We start from the raw sequence: 7,380 nt of genomic DNA on the forward strand, positions 1-7,380 counted from the left end.
AGAGGAGTACCTAGTACTGAGAGACTCACCACGAAATTTTGTATCTGACATGGGTATACACAAAGGCCTAATCTTCTAGAATGAGCCCAAGACAAGGTTGTGGGAGACAGCTATTTCTTTACAAAGTATGTGGTATGACCAAGCAGTCATTAGAAATCATTAGGGGAAGCATTAAGACAAAGTTATACATGCCACCAAGCTACAGGAGAACTTCCCCAGGGTGACAGGGGCCAATGGGAGACAGAGTCTAAAGGGCCCTAATGGTTCTCACTTATTCTCCCTCAAAACCTTTTAAAGCGTCCATCACGGTGACCAGCCCCAGAGTAATGTACATTTAATTCAGCTTCTAATGCAGTACAATCAATAGCACGGTGACACAGACAGTTTATCACACGTCATCCGAAGTTTAACAAGGAAATAAATTAGTAATAAACACAAACCAAGCACTTAGAAGTTCAATTTGAGGTTTCATCTTCCCCCACAAATCAAAATGCTTCTTATAGCTTATTAAATATTTCAGGATAAAATAAAGTGTTTTCAGTTGTTTTGTTTTGTTGTTTTTTTTTTTTTTTTCTAACTCAGGATAGAATGGATTGGAAAATTCCTTAAGAAAAAAAAAGTAAGTGTAATGGCTTTGATTTTAACAATACTTTACAGTTCATAAGCTGTCTTCACATCTTCTCTTGTTTTCATCCCCCTCTTCAGAGTCTTGGCAATTAGGACAAGTAAACACAGCAGACAAAGGAGGACCCTGAAGGATAAGGGGAACTGTGAGTCTCCAAACACCTGGTCTAGGATGGGATTAGTCCTGAGAGGGATTGGGTTCTGACGGAGAAGGTGGGGAGATAGAGACAGAGTGCTCTACATGGTGTCCTTCACTGGAGTTCAGGATTGTTGAGATTTGGTAAGGATGTTACCATGCTTCATTAGGGTTGTTTGTTAGTTGTAGGTTTTTGGAGACTTTAAATATAGACTGTTGGGTTAATCACATCCCTTGGTGTCTAGATAGCTCAGTGGTTAAGAATACTTGTCTTGCAGAGGACTGACTTTGGTTCCAGGAGCCCATGTGGCTGCTCACAAACTGTCTGTTATTCCAGTTCCAAGGGATCTGAAGCTCTCTTCTGACCTCGGTGGGGACAGGCACACAGGCATACATGCAGGCAAAACATTAAAACAAAACAGAAAAAACCCACACATCCCATGCTGGGCAGTAGTGGCACACACCTTTACGCCCTGCACTCGGGAGGCAGAGGCAGGTGGATCTCTGTGAGTTTCAGACCAGCCTGGTCTACAAGAGCTAATTCCAGGACAGCCTCCAAAGCCACAGAGAAACCCTGTCTCGAAAAACAAACAAACAAACAAACAACCACATCCCTTAGATGGCATATAGTCTCCATCAAGTAACTGCTCTTATCTTATTCAGTAAGGGACTTTATACCCTACCCTCATTCCACTTATGTAAAACCCAAAACAGACCAAGTTCTTCCCTAGCTACTAGGGTGGAGGAAGGCAGGCACCTCCCTCTCTGCATGCCGACAGAGCTTAGTGTTTGTCTTTATAGTGATAAGTCATTTACTTGGCAAAAAAAATCATTTGTGTTATGTGCTTAGGATGTGTGTAGCTTTCTGTATGTTATACCTTATTAAATTATTATACTCAGGAACTAGAGAAATGGTTCAGTGGTTAAGATCACTAACTGCTTTTCCAGAGGACCTGGGTTCAAGTTCCAGCACCCACATGGCATCTCATAACTGTCTGTAATTCCAGTTCCAGAGGACCTGACACCCATGGCAAAACACCAATGTACATAAAATCAAAATAAATAAAAATTAAAAAGTTATTATATCTCTGCTGGGTAGTGGTGGTGCACGCCTTTAATCCCAGCATTTGGGAGGCACAGATCGGCAAATCTCTGAGAGTTCAAGGCCAGCCTGGTCTACGGATCTAGTTTCAGGACATCTATTACACAGAGAAACCCTGTCTCGAAAAACCATATATATATATATATATATATTATATATATATATTATATATATATAATCTTCAAGATTATATATAATATATATACATATATATACATATATACATATATATACATATATATAAAATCTTCAAAAAGTCCTGCTGGAAAAAAGCTGGCTATGGTGGTATGTGCTGTAGTCAAAGCAACTTGTGAGACAAAGAAGGAAGATCACTTGAGCCAAGAGTTCAAAATCTCTTTGGGCAGCGTAGCTAGGAATTGAACTCAGGACCTCAAGAAAAGCAGCCTGTGCTCTTAACTGCTGAGCCATCTCTCCAGCCCTAAGACCCCCCATCTCTTTTTTCTTTCCTTCCTTCCTCCCTCTCTTCCTTCCTGTATTTGTTGTTGTTGTTGTTGTTGTTGTTGTTTCTGTGTTACAGTCCTGGCTGTCCCAGAACTCACTCTTAGTCCAGGTTGGCCTTGAACTCACAGACATCCACCTGCCTCTGCCTCCCAAGTGCTGGGGCATGCGCCACCACCCAGCAAGGCCCCATCTCTTTAAAGGAAAATACCCTGCTGGAATTTTGAAGAGAATTATACAAAATATGGGTTATGTGAGAAGGAACTAAGAACTGGCATCTGAAGATTGTCATCTTCCACTGGGAGACTGCTTTCCTGGCATGTGACCCAGGGAGATAGAGAAACAGAGACAGGGAGACAAAGACACAGAAAGAGACAGAGAAAGGAATTCGCCCCCCTCTCCCTGTTGCTTCTTCCTCTACGGGGGCTTACCCAGCAGCTCCTTTTTCTGAGGTCCTTCCAAAATGATTCTCTTTATCTATGTTGAGACAGTAGCCTCTGATCAAAGTGAACTGGGAGCAGAAGACTAGGAAGTGGATGATGAAAGAGAAGAATCAGGTTGTCGATCGTGTGTGAATCTGAATGAGGACTTCTGGGAAAACAAAACAAAACAAAAAAACCCTGTTGGTGATTCATACTCCTGGTCCTACCCTAGCATTAGGTCCTGAGTCTGCCATTCCGGATGGACTCACTTCACTGCCCAGGCATCCCTGACGAGTGAACACCTAAAAGGCCGCATAACAAGGGTAAGTGTCTTAGTTACTGTTCTATTGCTGTGAGGAAACACCATGACCAAAGGCAGTTTATAAAGAAAGCATTTAACAGGCTCCAAAGCTACACAGAGAAACCTTGTCTTAAAAAAAAAAGTAAATAAATAAATAAAAATAAAGAAAGCATTTAAGCCGAGCTTTGGTGGCACACACCTTTAATCCCAGAACTCAGAGGAAGGCGGATTGCTGTGAGTTCGAGGCCAGCCTTGTCTCCAGAGCGAGTGCCAGGATAGGCTCCAAAGCTACACAGAGAAACCCTGTCTCAAAAAACCGGGGGAAAAAAATAAAAAATAAAGCATTTAAGCACAGAGGTTAGTTAGCCCATGACCATCATGGTAGAGAGTGTAGAAGTAGGCAGGCAGGCAGGCAGGTATGGCACTGGAGCAGTATCTGAGAGCTCACATCTGATCCATAAATTGCAGGCAGAGTGAGTGGCCTGCCCCAAATGACACACTTTCTCCAACAAGGACACATCCTTCCTAAACAGTTCACTAACTGGGAAACAAACACTCAAATATATTAATTATCCTATGGGGGCCATTCTCATTCAGACCACCACAGTAAGAGTGCACAGTGAAATGACTTTAGACATTCAGGTCAAACCAAGCTCCCATGCTTTACATGTGTGCAACTGGACAAGTTCATTAACATCTCTGCATTGGTCTCCCCTTTTTTGCTTGCTTCTCTTCTTCCTTCCTCCCTTCTTCCTTTCTTTCATTCTTTCAGTTGGGGGGCATTGAATTTTATACATGCTAGGTGTTAAGTGTTGCAGCTCTGATGGAAAGGTATCCTGGCAGTCCCAACTGCCAAAGAATACCAAAGTCACTGTAACCTTAACAGTTTATACCCTTGCTCCAGGGAATGTTTTCCCAAAGGCAAGTGTAACAACTGTGCTCAGGCGGGGGAGGTTGTATTTGTTACAGCCTTGTTCAGGTCCCCCAGATCATAACAACTCTGTTCCACTAGGGGTAAACTTCCCCAGCAAAAATGTTACAGCTCTGCTCCAGTGCAAATTGTTACAGCTGGCTTCCGCTCACACCACACAACAAGCCTCACTCCAGATGTATTGGGAAGAAAAAACCCAGGAGGGTGATTGCCTCTAGGGCAAAAAGCAACAACAAACTGAATAGGGTACAGAGTTTATGGGGGGCGGGGAGCAGAGCTTCCCAGGGTGGCTAGGGATTTGTGGGGTTTTGTGGTCTGATTTTGGGGCAACTGGTGGGATTTCAAACCCAGGGATTGGTGGAATTTCATGCTCAGGGACCTCAGGGATGAGTAGGATTCTATGCTCAGGGTGGGATTCTGCAGCCTGACTTCCTGCAAGCTCCGGAATTAGTCCTGGTTCTAGGGTCAAATCAAGGTCAGGGTCAGGGTGTTTTTCTTTGGTTGTTTTCACCCTACATTAGGCAAGTGCTGTACCACTAGGCTATATCCCCAGCACAATACGGACTGTAACATTATAGTAGACATTGCACTAACTGGTCAGCACTGGTTCGCTTGGTTGTTTCTTCTCATTGTACATGTCTTTTGTTGTTGTTGTTGTTTTGTTTGCTTGTTTTTTGTTTGTTTTTGAAACAGGGTTTCTCTGCCTAGCCCTGGCTGTCTTGTAGACCAGGCTGGCCTTGAACTCACAGAGATCTGCCTGCCTCTGCCTCCCAAGTGCTGGGATTAAAGGCCACCACATTAGGCCTCATTATACCTGTCTTACAAATAAGAAACCAAGGAGCTGGAGAGATGGCTCACAGTTAAGAGCACTGGCTGCTCTTCCAGAGAACCTGGGTTCAATTCCAAGCACCCACATGGCAGCTCCCAACTGCCTGTAACTCCACCTCCAGAGGATCCAACACCTTCACATAGATATGCATGCAGACAAAATACCAATGTACATAAAATAAAAATAAGTAAATCATTAATAAAAGAAATCAAAGTAGAAGCCAACACCACAAGAAAAACAGCAACAACAATAATGAATAAACCTAATGTGATAGTTAACCTCCCAGATGACCTCATTTTTATAACCAGGTAGCATTCCTGACTCCATCCAGTCTCTTCCCACTGGAGTGTTGTAGAAATGAGAGCATTGGTAGAAGCAGGGACATCTGGGAGAGTCCAGAGTGGACATGACCAGGCTGAGATGGGTCATGTGGGGAGAGGGGGAGGGGAAGTCAGAGGGGAGAGAGAAGAACAAGGTACAGCAGCCAAGAGGCCAAAGGTACAAAAGGAGATAGGTAACCAAAATGTATGGATTATATAGGGAAGGCAGCCCAGTCCCTGGGCTGGAGAGTTCAGGGTAGGGGATAGGGTATGCCCATCAAGAGGGCCCTGTAACAGTTAGGGACTGTGGCATGCAGGGAGAACCTGGCAGCCAGGTTCACTTTGACATATTAAATAGGCACCTTAGACATTTGTCCCAGGTAGAAACCTAACAGAAATGACACTGGGACTTGTCAGGTTTGGGTCACAGAAGACACCACAATCTTCTTCCCTTTCTCTAATGGCCTGCTCTCAGGGAAGCCAGCTGCCATATTGTGATATCACTTAAGCACTCTACAGAGAGGATTACGGGAGGGCTTACCAGCAACCACGTGAGTATGCCAGAATGTCATCTTCAGATAACCGCAGCCCTGGCTGGCATCTGCAACCCATGAGAGATGCCAAGCCGGAACCAATCTCCTCACCACTCCTGAGTTCCTGGCTGGCATGAGCTGTGTGAGATAATTAATGAAGGGCTTCTTGCTACTGCTCTGGGCTGTTTGGAGTTGCTTATCATGTAGCATTGCACGAGTAAGACATAATGAAGCTGTCGTCACTATTGTTATAAACACTTCCTGATTTTAGCTGAAGTCCGCTGTCTTGTCATATCCGCCCTCTCTTCCACTTCCGTCTTTCCAAAGCCACATGGAAAGAACAGTGTCTTCCCGTGGTCAAAATCATGACAGTTTTCATGCAACTCATTCCGCTCATCAGATACTGCTGAAGAACAATCACCTGAGCAAGCACTAGGGATGATCAAACAGGGATGCCTACTCAGATACACCCTTAAAACATGGCTCCTTGCCCCAGGTGCTGTCCTGCAGGGGCTGATTCCAGGATGCCAGGAGGAGGGGTTCCTGGGGAAGTGGGGTTGGTTCTGCAGAGAGGTGAAGGAAGGCTTCTAGAAGAGGGGGAGGCTACAAAGGACAGATAAGACTTCACCGGGGTGACATGAGGCAGAGGACTTCTAGGCACAAGCCCACCCTGACTCAAGCCCTTCTGTAGGCCATGCTCTCTTTCTTTTTCTTTCTTTTTTTTTTTTTTTTTTTTTTTTTTTTTTGGTTTTTCAAGACGGGGTTTCTCTGTGTAGCTTTGGAGCCTATCCTGGCACTCGCTCTGGAGACCAGGCTGGCCTCGAACTCACAGAGATCCTCCTGCCTCTGCCTCCCGAGTGCTGGGATTAAAGGTGGGCGCCACCAACGCCCGGCCCATGCTCTCTTTCTTTTCTCCAACTTTTTCTTTTCTTCCAATACTGAGGTTTGAAGCTGGGGCCTTGCACATGCTAGGTGAGCACCTTCCCACTGAGCTATGTTCCCAGCCCTCTTTTTTCACTGTTTATATTGAGATAGGGTCTCACCGCGTAGCCTCAGGCTAGCCTCGAACTATTGATCTTCCTGCCTCAGTCTCCCAAGGGTGTGCTATCACACCAGGCTTTGCTAACTCCTCAGTGCTTCTCCTCCTCCCAGCTTCTTTGTAGCTGTCCTCGGAATACACCCTTTCCTGTCACATGATGGGCCTTCAGACAGAGCCAGCCCTCCAGGGTGGTCTGACCACTGCTAAGGCAGAGCCAGTCCGCACCCTTCTTTTTCTGGATGCTCTGCTTGGTCCAGGCCTGCCCGAGGTTGTTGGCGCCCACATCCTCCAGCTGACTCACGCCGGTCCCCCTGGCATCTGGGCTGCTAAGCTCCTTTTCACATGTGCTCCTGCACAACCACATCTTCCCCAGCTTTCTACTTCTGCCCGTGTGTGTGTGTGTGTGTGTGTGTGTGTGTGTTTGCAAAAATTCCCGGGTGCTCTGAAGTTCAATATTTGCGAAGGTTGTTGGCAGGGGTCACATGGAAGCACTGTGTGCCTCAAAACAAATAAGCAAGCAAATAAGAAATAAACCCCACTTTTGTACAGGCCCTAGAAACAGAAAGCCTCTTGTCGTTCGAAGGCCATTGTGGTTAGGAGTGATTCAGACTTGCGGCAGCTCCCGCCCGCCCTCAGTATCTCTGGGGCCAGTCTGGGGTCTGAAGACGCCTTCTATGAAGCAAG

The 7,380-nt window shown here is 45.6% G+C and overlaps 1 long non-coding RNA gene across 3 annotated transcripts in view; it reads right to left on the reverse strand.

The window, feature by feature from the left end:
• The window catches only part of LOC103160558, an 8,167-nt gene extending 1,120 nt beyond the window's left edge, over window positions 1-7,047 (reverse strand). Inside the window, exons 1-4 of one of the 3 annotated variants that reach the window (XR_004770863.1) lie at window positions 6,701-7,047; window positions 5,666-5,795; window positions 2,753-2,912; window positions 558-751 (exon numbers count right to left, since the gene is read on the reverse strand). This is a non-coding gene — a long non-coding RNA (uncharacterized LOC103160558). Of the gene's footprint in view, window positions 1-557; window positions 752-2,752; window positions 2,913-5,665; window positions 6,393-6,700 lie in introns of those variants that run through there. The other 2 variants (XR_003487265.2, XR_003487264.2) reach the window with 2 other exon arrangements.
• Window positions 7,048-7,380: the final 333 nt, after the last annotated feature.

The sequence above is a fragment of the Cricetulus griseus genome, chromosome 7 (assembly GCF_003668045.3).
Source record: "Cricetulus griseus strain 17A/GY chromosome 7, alternate assembly CriGri-PICRH-1.0, whole genome shotgun sequence".
In the NCBI taxonomy this organism is placed as follows: Eukaryota; Metazoa; Chordata; class Mammalia; order Rodentia; family Cricetidae; genus Cricetulus; species Cricetulus griseus.